Source organism: Halichoerus grypus, chromosome 9 (genome assembly GCF_964656455.1).
Source record: "Halichoerus grypus chromosome 9, mHalGry1.hap1.1, whole genome shotgun sequence".
Classification (NCBI taxonomy): Eukaryota; Metazoa; Chordata; class Mammalia; order Carnivora; family Phocidae; genus Halichoerus; species Halichoerus grypus.
Window position 1 is genome coordinate 75149633 of NC_135720.1, and position 15128 is coordinate 75164760.

Below are 15128 nucleotides of genomic sequence, written 5' to 3' on the forward strand. Positions count from 1 at the left end.
GTTCATAGTGTATATATCCTATGGCCTTGCTGATCACTCACTAACAGAACTTGGGAAAATAATTTGTCTTGGAGCTTTGGTTTCCTCCTGTTTTGCCTGGGGATAATAATATGTATTTTAAAGTTTGTTGTGAAGATTAAGTGAGATACTTCTAGAGAGTGTTCTAATTCATATTAAGCCTTCTACAATTATTAATTTCCTTCTTGCTCTTTCAACCACCATCATGTGCCTTGCCTTAACTTGGATGAAAGTTCTGCAGTATTCACTGTGGTTAATGGTAATTACAGTCTCCTTCATTCCTTACTGTTTATTATTTTGAAACCACAATGTTGTCTAGGGTAGACCACAATGTTGCCATGAACCACATGTGGCTGTTGATAAGCTTGGATTAATACTTTGGTGTCATGAGTTTTTAGAGGTTTAAAAATTCAATGGAGTTATCTTTAATAAGCAAATAGAGTCTAAGTTTCTTTTAAACTGTTCCCCCTTTCATTGAAAAGCATACCACTTAGATATAATTGAATTTTTCTGAAAAATCTCAACCAATTTTGCATATACTTTATTCCAACTACTAATGATAATAAAAAGTGTTTAAAATGTTAATTTTTTTTAATCTTCAAAAGAATAAACAAAGATATTTATTTAGGAGAGAGAGAAGTGAGATTTTCCAGGTTTTCCAAATCAGAAAATTCATTTTTCATATTCTTTCTCAGAGTGAATGGTTTGGATCCCCTAGAAGAACAATCAGTTTATCTGTTTTCTAAAAATGAAAAATTTTTAAGTTGCACTGTTCAGGGTATGTCTACTTAAATCTAATGATTCAGGTGATGTTTTATTTGTGAATTTAGAGTATTTCATTACTTCTCAAGGTTTTTCTTTTTCTTTCCAGTGCCTGAAAGGAGATAAGACTTGGTTTCAAATTATTCTACTAAAGATTACTTTTTGGTTTGTAATTTTGGCTCTTGGGATTTAGGGATTCTATGCTAAATTATGCTAAGTTATGAGGTGGCCATTACATTTCTAGATTTAAAAGGTCTATCTAACATAAATAGGGACATGCTGAGATGGGGTGAGGTTATCACAGTATCATTCTTTTGGGCTTTCTTTGGAAAATACTAACTTCCCTATCTGAGGGGCAGGCTCTGATGGGCATTCCTGGGTTAACACAGGAACTGGGAAAAGCACCATTAGACTACCTATGTTAATATGTAGTAGCCAAAAAGTATGTCACAAAATCAAGTTGTGGATATAAGTTAAAATATTTTGTCATCCCATTGGTAAATGGAGTGAGACTCAGTTTCACCTGGCTGGGCCATAAGAAATTACAGATCTTTGTATTTCTTAAGTCATTTCCTTCTATTTACATTTAAATTGTAGGAATGGCATGTTTCTGCAAAGACCCTTCTGGGCCTCCTGGGTAAAACTAGTCTGTGTCCCTATTTTCAGAGAACAGCAAGGTTGTAGAATGTTGATTTTCTTGAAGACAATTTGGAAGGTAGAATGCTGGCTGTGCTAATGATGGTTTACTCTAAAATTTCTATTGCTCTTGTCAAAAAAAATTAAAGTCTCAAATTTAAAATAGAAGTCTAAGTTTATACTAGGTGATTTTAGTGTTTGTCTCTAAATTCAAAATATGTCATAAAAAAAAAAAAAAAAAACCTGAATAATGATTTGGAGGGCTTCATTGGTCACCATAGTACTTAGTTAAGTAGTAGTTAACTGGCCTGTGCTGGTTACCAGTCAATAGAATTTAAAGGGATAGGTCAAGACATTAGGTACTGGAAGTGCAAAACTGGAAAACATCTCTTCTCATTTATAGATCAGAAGTGCTAAACATTGCTTGTTTCTTTCTACTACAGTTTGGACCTATCCTCTTTCAACAGTCTGCTGAGCTGTACCCCAGCACCTCTCTGATAAGAGGCTCACATTCCTCAGAGTTTCCTACAGACTTCATGTTGTAATTACCACCCTTCCCCCTCCTTAAAATGGTATGAGATTTTTAGCTGTTGGGGAGAATATTAGAAAGGCAAGAGTGACAATATGAGTTTCCAAAATCCTGTGAAGTCTTGTCCTAAATGAGTAAATGAGTTAGGGACATCCAAACTATTTCCTGGTTCAATTGCCATTTCTATTCTCTCACTTTTACTGAGATAGAACCACTGATTGAGAGTCTGGCTGGAAACACTCAGAGACTTGATACTCCATAAACAGTGTTTTAGTCTCTTTGGGCTATTATAACAAAGTCATAGACTGGGTGGCTTATAAACAATAGAAATACATTTCTCACAATTCTAGAGGCTGGAAATCTGAGATCAGAGGGCTAGCATGGTCTGGCTTTGGCGAGGGATCAATTCTGGGATACAGAAAGAGAGCTAGCCTAGCTTTCTGGTCTCTTCATATAAAGACACTAATTCCATTCATGAGGACTCCACTTTTATGACCTAATCTCCTCTCAAATGTCCCACTCCAAATACTATCACACTGGGGATTAGGTTTCAGTTTATGAATTTTGGGGAGATGCAGTCTATAACAAGCAGCTTTCTACTCCTGGTGCTTTAGCATGTTTGGGGAATGGGGATGGGATATAGTACCTCGATATTGTTCAGACATATTTGCATCAGAAAATTTAAGAGGAATGTGTTTCAACTATTAAAAACATATTAAACACCATATGTCTATGTTCATTGAGGGCCTAATATGTGTAAAGCAGACACAATTTTTGCCCCATGGAACTTCCATTTTAGCAGCATTTCACTATAGATAATGGGACAGCAGCCTCTTCAACCTTTCCATGAAGCTTATAGTGGGAACCACTAGCAGAACTAAAACATATCAGATAGGAGACAAATTGAATAAGGAGATAGGCAGGAGTAGAAAGAAAAAAAGAATGAAAAGAAATGTGTGCTTAGCGAGCAGAGGTAGGGATAGGGAGAAAGGCACAAGCAATTCTGTGGGAGCCACTCAGTGGCCCAGACCACCCAGTCCTGAAGTACACATGGTCCATTGTTACAACAATTTACACCACTTAAAAGGTAAGACCCTGCCCCCTCCTAGCCTGTCAGGGAGCTGATAGTATCAGTTTGGGCCAGTTACCCTGAGCCAGACTCAGTCGCATTGCTGAAAGAAAGCAGCAGGCTTTTTGACTGCCAGTCTAGACTATACATTCCCCCTTGTATGGCTCATTATAAAAACACTGGTGCTGACCTGGAAGCTGATAAGTGCCAACTGGAGCCAACTCACTGGAGAGGAAAATTATTTATGATTACAATTTGGTGGCAAGGCTTCTTTAGTATTTCTTTTACCTGAATCAAGAATTGGAATTAGGGCCAAAAATCGTATTTTCTCACCTCTGTGGGAAAGACCTTTAGTAGTAGCTTTACTGGATCACAGTAGATCCTGTCCTTAGGACACATCCCAAAAGCTGCTGCTTAACTTTTCTCAAATCATACACTGTCCTTGCTGCCTAACTCATCTTCCTGCTAAACACATTCCTTGAAAAATTTTCCCTTTTCTTTAAAAACTCTCTTCTGGTCTGTCTGGGTTATGTATTGACCTATTTATTTTGTGTGTGGGTGGTTACTGTGTCTCCTCCTAGCTCAAAAATTTAATGACTGAATCTAACTTTTCAGCTCTGAGCATAATGGAAATCCTTACCACAATGCACGTGCACCTGTTTCACTTCCAGAGCCCATGTGAGTTTGCATATCTGTGGTTGTTTAGCTCAGGAGACTGGATTGTGCTAGTAAGGTCTAGGTTATGATTTTGATGTGTAGGTGCCAGTTAGCACACATGTCCTGCAGGCCAGACTGTACTTGGAACCCAGACAGGTACACTGCACATGTATGGCCATGGTCCTGGACAACCATATGAGAGGATGAAGGCAAATCTGAGTAAATCTGTCATCATAAAAACAACTCAGTTGTAAGCTTTCTTGATGAGGTGTCTCATCTCAGTAGCAACTTCTTTGCATATGAATGTGAGTGCATAAATATGTGGTGGATGCATCTGCAAGTTTTTAAAGTGAGAACCTGACAGGTTTGGGCTAGTCCCAGAAAGCAGACTAGGCAAAATTACCACGGTGCCAGTACACAGGGTGGAGTTTCCATAAGAGTTAGGCCACTGCTGCTCAATTTCCTGCCTCTTTAGCCATGGAAAAAAACAAGCTGCAGTTTTCTTCATAAACCATTGTATAAATGACTCTATGTCCTCAGGGGTGGTCAGATCCAAAGGACTCTGTGGAAGGGACTTCTCTGGCCATAAAGAAACATGGATTGAATATACACCTTGTGGTCAGTTACCACATGGAAAGAAAAGAAACAAAAGGGAACATTCTTACCCTTTAGAGGGTTACGGGGAAAGACTTCAAAACATGTGAAGAAACAAATAAGTCAACAATGAAAACAGGAGGAAACACACTTACCTAAATAAAATTAGACACATGTAGCCAAGTAGTCTCATCCATGGACAGTTTCACACATGAAGTAATTCTTGAGCAGAGTTTTGAAGATATATCAGATGTAGTAGGAAGGATATTCCTGCAAAGAGGTTAGACATGAATGATGTTTACCTTGTAGGTTGCACTGAGGAGCACAGAGTGTGAGCTGTGGAAATGCATTTCACCAGTGCCATTGCCTGTCTCCTCTTAAAAACCAAACGAAAGTCCGTCCTTAAACTTAATAACCTTTTGTATCTAGAGATGCCCTAATCCCCTCATGAAGACTGTACGTGAATATCCTAGTTCTTTTTCTGGACACAAGGTAGTATTGTATTTCTCTGCCTTCTGTAACCATATGACTTGTGTTGGCCAGTAAAATAAGAATGAAGTGTCAAAGTATTGTTTCCAGGAAAAAGTACTTAGTTGTCATAGGGTAATTCTCTCCTTTTCTTGTTGCAACAATTGCAAATGCATGTGTTGACTGGAGTCTTCTGTGTTGAGCAGAGTCCCCTGATGACCTGCATTAGATGTGTAGCACAATGAAAAATAAACCTTGGTTGTGTTGAGCCACTGAAATTTGAAAGTTGTTCCAGCAGCATAACCTAGTCCCATCTTAGGCGATTCAAATGTTTTATTTTCTCCATGTCTGGCCTTTCTTTGACTCCTCAACTCCCTAAACTCTGATTTCTATGCCTAACATTCAAATGAAACTGTTGTGGAAAGGTAACAGAGTTGCCATATACACTGATAGTTTCAGGCTTTATCTTACTGGACACCTTTGCTGTTTTTAATACTGTTGACCACTTCTTTCTTAAAACTCTCTTCTCCCTTGATTTCAATGACATCAGTCTTTTGATGCACCTTTTAGGTCACCGATTATGTGTTTTTGGTATAAAGCCCAAATAAATTTCATCTACTTTCCTGGTTTTTAATTAATATGTATGTAACTATTAGGCTGATGACTCCTAAAAATGTACCTCCTGCTCCAGCACATGCCTTACAGCAAAGGCTTGTACACATGCAAAGTTCATTCAAAAGCAACATGTCCACAATTGAGTTTGTATCTCTTCCCAGACCTGATCATTCTTCAAAGTCACAAAATTGTTAACTGGGAATCTTATTTGATTTCTCTCTCTCAATAACAGTTCCCCAATACAATTTGTGACCAGATTTTTTCTGTTCTGTTTCTGTTTCACCTGTCCATATCTTTCTTTCCAGACTCTCCATATATATATATATATATACACAATAGCTTCTGGATTGGTCCTATATCAATCCGTTCTCCATGGAGCTTTTGGAGAAATCTTTCTAAAATACAAAAATTATCATGTTTCAGTCTTCTTACATAAAATCTTTGATGTCACCTCATTATACTAGAGTTAAAATCCAAACGCTGTGAGAGCTTTTAACGAGCTGTCCCTTACCCAACAGAATGATTTCATGACCTACCACATATACTTTATACTTCGGCCACATGCTGTTCCTCTGTACTTCCCTGAACTATGTTCTTTCTTTCCTCTGTGCCCTTGTACATCAGGTTGTTCCCTGTGTATGGACTTCATTCACCTTGATAATGTCTCTTTTGTTGTTGTTGTACTTAAAACAAACAAACAAACAAAAACCATGGAGCCTAATGTGGGGCCTGAACTCAAGACCCTGATATCAAGACCTGAGCTAAGATGAAGAGTAGGACTCTCAACCGACTGAGCCACCCAGGCACCCCATGAGCTTTGCTTTTAACTGAAGAACCCTTGGGAACCATTACAGAAATTTAAGAAGGTGATAATATCCAGATGATACTTGCAGAGAGTAATTAGAATGGAAGGGAATCAGCATCTGAAATTTTTCAGAGATGGTGTGAAGTCTGTTACTGATAGTAAGATGGGGAGGTAATAAGAAGCTATAGGATTATGGCTTTTTATTTCCCAGAATTTCAGTTTTTTTCACACCTACCATGTTTAATGCTGGTAAAAAGTGTCAAAGGCAGAAAATTATTGAATACTTTGTAAGTTCAACAGAAGGGAAGACAACCTGTTTGCAGAGGTAAACATTTAAGCCTTTAATTTTAATCTTAAGTCTTCCACAGTTTTTTTTAACATTAATGTTAAACTTAATTTTGACATTTATGAAATTATCAAAGATACTTATCCTATATGTAATATGTCTCTGGTTTTCTTTCTTATTCTCTTTACTAGAAAGTCTAGCCACTTCTCTTATTTTATTAACTATCCTTGACTATTTTATTTTACCTGTGTGTGTGTGTCTCAATGGAAAGTCCAGAATCCTGGAAATGGAGAGAGGGTGATTGAGTGTGGTTGGCTCTTACTAGAATCATACAAGGGGGTGAGGAATAAACCTCCCAACACTTCTTTGGGCTCTCAAATCCTGTGTCCTCCCAATTCTTTCAGGGCGGGCAGCTTGCTTATCTTTAGCAAAAGCTAGGCATAATTTCAAATGTCACATTGCAGAGAAATCACTCTCTCTGTCACCAGAAAAGAGAGAGACAGAGGAAAGATGCCTTTTTATATCTGGAACCTGGCACTGTCAGCCATTTGGAATTTGTCTCCCAGACTGTCTGGCCTTGGCCTGGAGAAGGCAGGGTTGCTGTGTAGCACAAGGAGGTGCAAAAACAAACATGGGCACAAAACCAAACACTTGACTGCAAGAAATGTTCTGAAAGTTATAAAAGTGAAATACTACTTCCAGCTGTCACTTTATGCAAGGATTAAGTTGAGCTCAAGGGGCCACAGAAATGGAGAAAGAAAGTGAATTATTCATTACAGTACCCATGCAAGTTGCAGAAGATGCCTGGGTTTTCTACTGATGGATTACTCGTGATCCATTTGTCTATTCATCTAAATACTCACTCATTCACTTGTCTTTATGTGTATATTTGAAGACATGTTGTTTCTGCTTAGGTGGATGGCAAAGCTTCATATTCTTTCCTTCCTATAGCCAAGAGCACTCTGCCTACTGGTCACCCTTTCTTTAGCACATGTTGCCCCTCTTAGACTCATGATCTGCACCAAGCATTGTTGTTGAAATGAACATTATCATCCAATGATCAGAGTGTAAGTCCATTGAACACAGTTAAGTGCATATTAAGACTTTGATTGATAGAGTGTGCTTAGACAGATGTGTTCCCACCACTGTTTTCTAGCCAATGATATCTATAATGCACAGCTCTTCTTCATACTGTTCTATTAAAGGTATTCCTCACTGGCTCAATACCAATAAACTGACTAGGTAACATGTCATCATCCATGTCCATACATGATCACAGCCAGTGTCAGTGTCTGGGAGGGTCTCTCAATTGACTCGGTATTTCCCCATTTCAAGGCCAATTCGGAAGCATGTAGCAGAGACGAAGAAGGTGATTTAGCCACATTTTGCACAGCCCCAATCCTATATCTAGCCTTCATTTTTAACATGGGAGTTGCTTCCTAAAACTCATATAGATGTTCTACTTGTTTTCAGGGGAGTGGGGTAGGGAGGACTTACTTTCAAATATTGTTTAAGAACCCAAGTTTTTCTCCCTATAATCTAGCTTGCTAAAATAAGATCTTGTCTGAAATCTAGTATTTCTCAAACTGATTGTCCTTATTAGACTTTGATTATTCATGATGGCAGGAACTCTTGAAGCACATGCTTAACTTATTCCTGCCCTCAGAGAAACACTTCCACATGTGGATTTGAGAGCCATGCACTGGGAGGAAAAGTAGGCTAATCTGATCATAAACCATGGAGCCCTCCTAAAACTGTGTAAACACTCACAGAGGTATTTCTCAAAGTCCAAGCCAGGAGGAAGGCAACATTTTGTGAGGTATGTGAACATTCATTCAAATTCAAAGCCTTCATTCAGCCTGCGGAATTTGTGCTGAGCAGTATGTTTCATCCTCTGCCAGCCGGCACCCAGTGTAATATTTTGAAAAATTAAATATTTTTGCTAATGGTGTTGTTCCTTAGCTATTTAAAAATATTTTCTAATAAAAGAAAATGTCAAGCCATGTCAAGAGTAATATTTTATGCTATTCAGCTATTAAAATCTTGAGCTGTATAATGAAACTCTTAAACTCACCACAACTTTCATCATTCGGTGTTAACAGAACAGTACAGAATATTGTATAAGGGCTGAGAGCTACCTTTTGTCCTTTGCTTATAGATAAAATATAGTAGGTATTAATTATATAGGTTCTTTGCATTTTGTTTCAAATTTTACCTTGACAGTATTAAGTTTATTTTTAAAAATCTTTCAGGAAGAAATTATCAAAGAGCACTGTGATGTGAGAACACTAAAAGAAGGAAAAGCATAGTTATATTTTTATCACAGAGGAGTACTGTAAATAACTTCACATTCATGAGTCAGGGATGTCCTTAGTGAAGAGCTTGCACGTGTGAAAAAATGAAATATCTATAATGCTCACAAGGGAGGATATCCATTCTGAACAAAAGTGAGGGAAATTAAGGCTGATGGATTATGGATAAAATAGTAGCTAATAAGATTTATTTTGCACTTACTATGTGCCAGGCACTGGGCTAAGAACTCTCCTGACTTGAAATGATCTCATCTTCCAAACACTCCTATGAGATTGGTGCTTTTATTATTTCCATTGGATAGTTGTAAGATCTGAGGCACAGATGAATTTAAGTAATCAAGAGTTATGGGCAAAACTTGTGGGGCAAAGGGAACAGGTTTTGTTTTGGGAATGTAACATTCTTGTATCTTGAGATTCTTGTTGGCTTTATTATAAATCACCTATGAAGATGGTTTTTTAATGGTTGCTGTCCATTTGGATGGTCTTCCTGTTACATAGAATTATGCTGGTTTGCAAATTTTGTTGAGGTACTCTAGGACAGGAATTCTCAAACTTTGTTCCTTGGATCCCTAAGGGTCCTTGAAACACTGCAGGTCAAAATTATTTTCATAACAATACTAAGCATTATTTGCATTTCTCACTGTGTTACATTTGCACTGATGGGGAAAAACAATGATGAATAAAACTGCTGGTGCCTTAGCACAAATCAAGGCAGTGGTTCCAAACTGTACTAGGGGTCATTGTATTCTTTTCCACCAAATAGTCACAATAAACAAACAATTTTTTAAATAGCAGCTTCACTTAAATTGTCCTTGCTGAAGCAACATAAATTACTAAATGTATTGTCTTGACCCTTGAGTACACACCTTTTTGGTATTCTATGAGAGGTACATGTAAATCACTTTTGCTACATATCATATCAAAGTATGGTGTTATCTCCAGGGAAAGCACTTGTGCTATTAATTGGGCTGTGGGCTGAACTAGCCACTTTTCCCATGGAACACTATTTTTTTATCTGATAGAATGTCTGACAGAACATAGTAGTCCAGAGTTGCGTACACATTTTCTCAAAAATGAACAAAGTGAGCCTGATTCTTCAAGGAAAATAACTGACAATATTTGTTGTCAATGATAAAATACAAGTTTTAAAGCAATACCAGAATTTTGGAAAACATATCCACCAGCATGAGCTTGAAAGCTTCCTAATACTTCAAGAATTTTTATGTGACTGTGATCTCACAGGTGCGTGTGAATTTTTAAAAGTTACTGTATGCTGGGGCGCCTGGGTGGCTCAGTCATTAAGCGCCTGCTTCGGCTCAGGTCATGATCCCAGGGTCCTGGGATGGAGCCCCGCATTGGGCTCCCTGCACAGCAGGAAGCCTGATTCTCCCACTCCCTCTGCTTGTGTTCCCTCTCTCGCTGTGTCTCTGTCAAATAAATAAACAAAATCTTTAAAAAAAAGTTACTGTATGCTAACAACTGTAAATGATCAATGCATGATGTTGTAAGATCATACATGAGTAAAAGATCCATTCAAAATGCAAGATATACCAATGGATTTTAGTGTAACAGAATATGAAAAGTTCATTGATAATATTTCAGATTTCACATTGCAACTAATCTTTAAGAAATTACTACTCATTGATTTTGAGTAGAATGGTGGAAGAATATCCATAATTCTCTGAAAGGTTATTAGAATAAATTTCCCTTTTCTATCTACATATCTGTATGAGGCTGGATTTTCTTATATACTTCAACTAAAATAACATATCCTAGCAGATTAAACATAGATGTAAATATGAGAATCCAGCTTTCTTCTGTTAATCCAGACATTGAAAAGATTCACACTGAAAAGTGAAAAAAATGCCATTCTTCTCACTAAATTGTGTTTGGCTTTAAAACAATTATTTTTATAAAGATGTGTTTAATTTCCAATACATTAAATATTGATATATTTAGATAAATATAGATATAACACACACACCAAAAGCTCTTTTGGGTCTCTAATTTTTAGGAGTTTAAAGAGTCCAGAACTAAAATGTCTGTAAACCTCTGTTCTTGGAGAAACAAAACTCCACAAGAGAGAAGAGTTTACCTGCTCCTAAAGACTGTTAGAGGGAAGACATTCGTGTGGGATGTCAATGAAAGGAAGGTAATAACATGGCACAGCAGGGCAGCGGATCAGGGCCAGCCAGCAAAATGGATTAGATTGTCTACGTTTTATTTTAGTTTAGTAAGGAAACTTTTCCTAAAGTGATTTTTAAAGCAATAGTACTAGCTTGTTCTCTCTCTCAAGACATTTTGTTTTTATAAAATTACAGCTTGGAAAACACACTATGTGTTTAGTCTGAGTAGGTAGCCTGAGTTGTTTGTTAAATACCAGATCTCAGATTTGTGGCTGTTCCTCAAAAATAACTACACGACACCGGCAATTAAATTTATGTATCATTTTGATTATTTATACTTTAGCGAATCAAAGGAGGTAAATAGTGGTCTGCAGCTGGGCACTTCCATCAGCATTTCTCCAGCAAGCCTTTTAGATTCCCTCCATTATGGGGCTTGATACAACACACAGTCTTCCCATTAAACAGTCTGGAGGGAACTGTTATCCATGCTACTCCCATCCCAACATTTGTCCCTTTCTGCAGTTGAGTGTCACTGCATTGCAACCAAGCCCTTTGAAACATGAAGGGCAGGCATGTTTTAGTCTCAACTATTTTCACATGGTTCTGTCTTTTCACTTAAGATGTTGTTGATCACTCAGCATGAGGGCTTCTACAGCCCTGCCTCTCAAGAGTTCCACGGTGTCGGATGCAAATTCAATACTGCACTGAATTGGGTAAGCAGTCGATGGCCTGGTAGGGAGATTACTGAATAGGTGGGCTCTCTCTTTCACTGGTGCTCCTGCTCCAGCTGTTTTGACTTTTCTTCATGTGATAAACACGTCTTTCATTCAGTCCTTGCTGAATAACGGGATGGGTATCTTCCAACTTGCCTCAGAAGATAATCTTCAGTGACAAGATGCTGTGCAGGTAGATGGGTGTGAACTAAATCACTTCTAAGGTCTCTTCCCACATTTAACACTTGGTGGCTCCTAGATTACTCTGCCCATTAAATGAAAAATAGCTAAATGACGGTGGAGGGGAACATTTAAAATAACTGGGGGTGACTATATTTGGCCTGAGCCTCCTCATTTGAAAGGCTGAAGCGGGGGAAGCTGAGCTTTTCCAGTATAAGAGCTCTAATGAACATCCACCTCATGACATGCCACATAACAAACTTAAACCACACCACTCCTTGTCATATCTAAAAATGAAAAAGTAAACTGCATTTTGAAGCAGACTCTGTGGGAACAATCAGGTATTTTGGAGAATCTCTGAGTAGTTTGGTTTGAATTAATGGAGATAATCCAGTGGGGCTTGGAAACTGCAAATCAAACCAAGAAATAATTTAGGTTTAAGAAATGAGTTAGATTGCACATTTAGAAAAATTGTGTTTTTTGGGGCACGTGGGTGGCTCAGTCATTAGGTGTCTGCCTTTGGCTCGGGTCATGATCCCAGGGTCCTGGGATCGAGCCCCGCATCAGGCTCCCTGCTCGGCGGGAAGCCTGCTTCTCCCTCTCCCACTCCCCCTGCTTGTATTCCCTCTCTAGCTGTCTCTGTCAAATAAATAAATAAAATCTTTAAAAAAAAATTGTGTTTTTAAACCTGTCTCTAGATCTTTGTCATCAATAACAGTAAAAGCCTCCTTGATATATTGAAAAAAAGCATGTTTAATATCACTGGAAATTCTGTACAATTAGGAAAAGCTGACTGGTGCTCTGTGTTGAGAATGATTTTGAGGCTGAGTTTGGATCAGAGGGAAGAATATTATGTCTGAATAATAATTGTAATAATAAATAATAATAATAATTATAGTTAATTCTCCTTTTAGTTTGTGCTTAGTATTATTATCCCTATTTTATTCATGAACTGAGTGTAGACAGGCTAAATAACTCGCCAGTAATACATGGTGGAGTTGGGATTCAAATACTAAATCCCTCTGAAAGACTACTAGTAGTCACTGTGATACTGTGGATAAATTATGATTTCTTAGGACCTTCATTTTCTCATTTCTAAAAAGTTTTGGACTGCATTGCTTTCTAAATTCCCTTTCAACTCCCAAATGTACTTTTGTCTCTGAGTAGTCCACTCAACTGCCTCATACTCTGGCAATCTTGCCCTCCTTTCAATCCCTGGAATATTTATCATCATTTGGTCATTCAGTGCTATGCTGGGAATTGCACTGCTGGTTATATTATCCTTTGATGTGTTTAGATCCTATTTCTCCACATACACAGGAAATGCTTTGAGAAGAGGGATGCTTCCATGTCCCCCTACAGTGATTAGCATAGTATCTTGTACATGGTAAAGTTAATAAATATTGGTTGGTTGATTGATATGACCCAGACCACCATGCTGTACTATATTTTAATAGGTTGAACCTAGTATTTGCCACAGATCGAGGGGCAATTATATGGTCATTTCTGAGTCAGTATTACCTGGGGTCTGTTAGATTTAGTGATCTAGAATTGAAGGTGCACTCTATCCCAGAGCCAATGCTCCCTGCCCTTCTGACCGTTAGGAATGCCTGTTTATCTTCTTGCCTTCATCAACAGCAACTATTTATTTAGCAGCCTGACTTAAGACATTCCGAATATATACTCAATGAAGGCTTTCTTTCACTATTATTTTTCTGTGGAGGGTAAAATGCTGTCTTGTTTTTCCAGTTCTCCTCCTAAGTGTGATGATTTAGATGTTCCTGCTGTTAACTGGCCGTTTTTCCATTTCCTTCTAGCATTGAGTGCCCCAGACTTCTCCACAGAAGCCGCTAATGAGCTTCTTGCCTTTCAGGCCCCCGGTTCATTAATAACATAGAATTTCAGCAATGCCCGATGTTCTGGACCTTATCCTTTCTCTTTCTTTCCATTATAAAATGGACAAAACAAACAAACAAACAAAGGAAAACTTTTATTTGCTACAGTCACGAACTCAGTCGTCTGCTTTAAAATCCTAAAACTGAATCTACACAAGAAGCTTGGATCCAGCTTTTCATTTGGGCTAAAAGCTTACAGATTTGACCCCAACTTTCAAAATGAGTATACTTCTTCATTTTTTTTCCTGTTTTTCTCTACCCACGTTCAGTCTTTTTCAATGGTACTTCATGCTTCTAAGTGTGCTTCTTCCTTCTTCCTAATTAATATTGACCAAGTTCCCAAGTATATGGGAAACAATTCTAGGGACTGTGTGGATGGAACATAGAAATGAAAATGTTCCTGCCCCATCCCTTCTGCTTGACTTCTGGCTCTAAATGATGCCATTCATTCTCCCCGCCTGCTGGCCCCTTACACAACTTTCTCTCATTCAGACAGTGCCAAACAAGCATCAATGCCCTTTTGTCCCTGCTTCCCTTATAGCTTTGCAGCAGTACAGAGCACAACAGAACTGTCAGCAGCACAAATACCATTCCTGTCAAACCTGCTCTTCCTCCTGTCCTCTGATGAACCAGCAGTCTTTACAGCTTGTCTTCCCAGAGTGGATTTTGGCATACAAGGCCTGGCGTTTCTCCTCCCAAGTTCTTCCTCAGTGCTTCTTAGAGAGGCTAAGCCAAATAGACAGCCATGCCTGTGCCTCTCAGTGCATAATTCCCCTTGTTGTCTCTTTGCCTGCAGGTTCTTGCATACCACACCTCAGTGGAAACTGTGGTATAGTTTTGCTGTCTTCTTGATTTTGTTTTTCTGCCTCTGTCCCAGGGCTCACAAATTTCTGCACCTCAAAAGTGCATAGAGATAATTGCAAAGAAAAATAAATATATTTCTGCCTCCTTTAAGCATGCATAAGTCATCATTCCCATGTTCATAAACACACGTCGAGTCTGCCTCAGTGCTCTTGCCCAGATATGGATGATGTTTTATTTTCCCTTCTTTGAAAAATTCTAAGTTTCATCTCTTGTGAAATTGTCTTGGACTTCGCTTCAGATTCAAGTCCAATGTGCGTGAAGTCATACAGATGAGTGAGATCTGTTCCCAGAATCTGTGAGGTAACAGCAAGCTTTTACCCAGCCTTCCCGGACATCTCCCCATCTGGTCAACTATGGGAAGTTATAAGTGGTAGCTTTTCATATCATTACATTAATTATGCAGAGTGGGAGCATTTGTAAGCTTTCTGTAAAAAGACAGAAAATCTACACATTACAATTCTTTTATGTCTGTGAGGTACTCATCACTGCTCTGCTTGTGGTTGTAGTTTTTTTTTTCCTTCTAAATGTTCCACTCCTGAATCTTGAAAACTTGGATGTTTGAGTTAACCCAGAATTCACTAATGGGGATTAGCCCTTAT

General features: G+C 38.3%; 1 long non-coding RNA gene across 4 annotated transcripts in view; it reads right to left on the bottom strand.

Moving 5' to 3' along the window:
* Nucleotides 1-15128, bottom strand: part of LOC144379067 (uncharacterized) — a 269707-nt gene that overhangs the window by 116236 nt on the left and 138343 nt on the right. For all 4 annotated transcript variants that reach the window (XR_013441196.1, XR_013441197.1, XR_013441195.1 and 1 more), the window contains exon 3: nucleotides 4421-4535. This is a non-coding gene — a long non-coding RNA (uncharacterized LOC144379067). The remainder of the gene's footprint in view (nucleotides 1-4420; nucleotides 4536-15128) is intronic.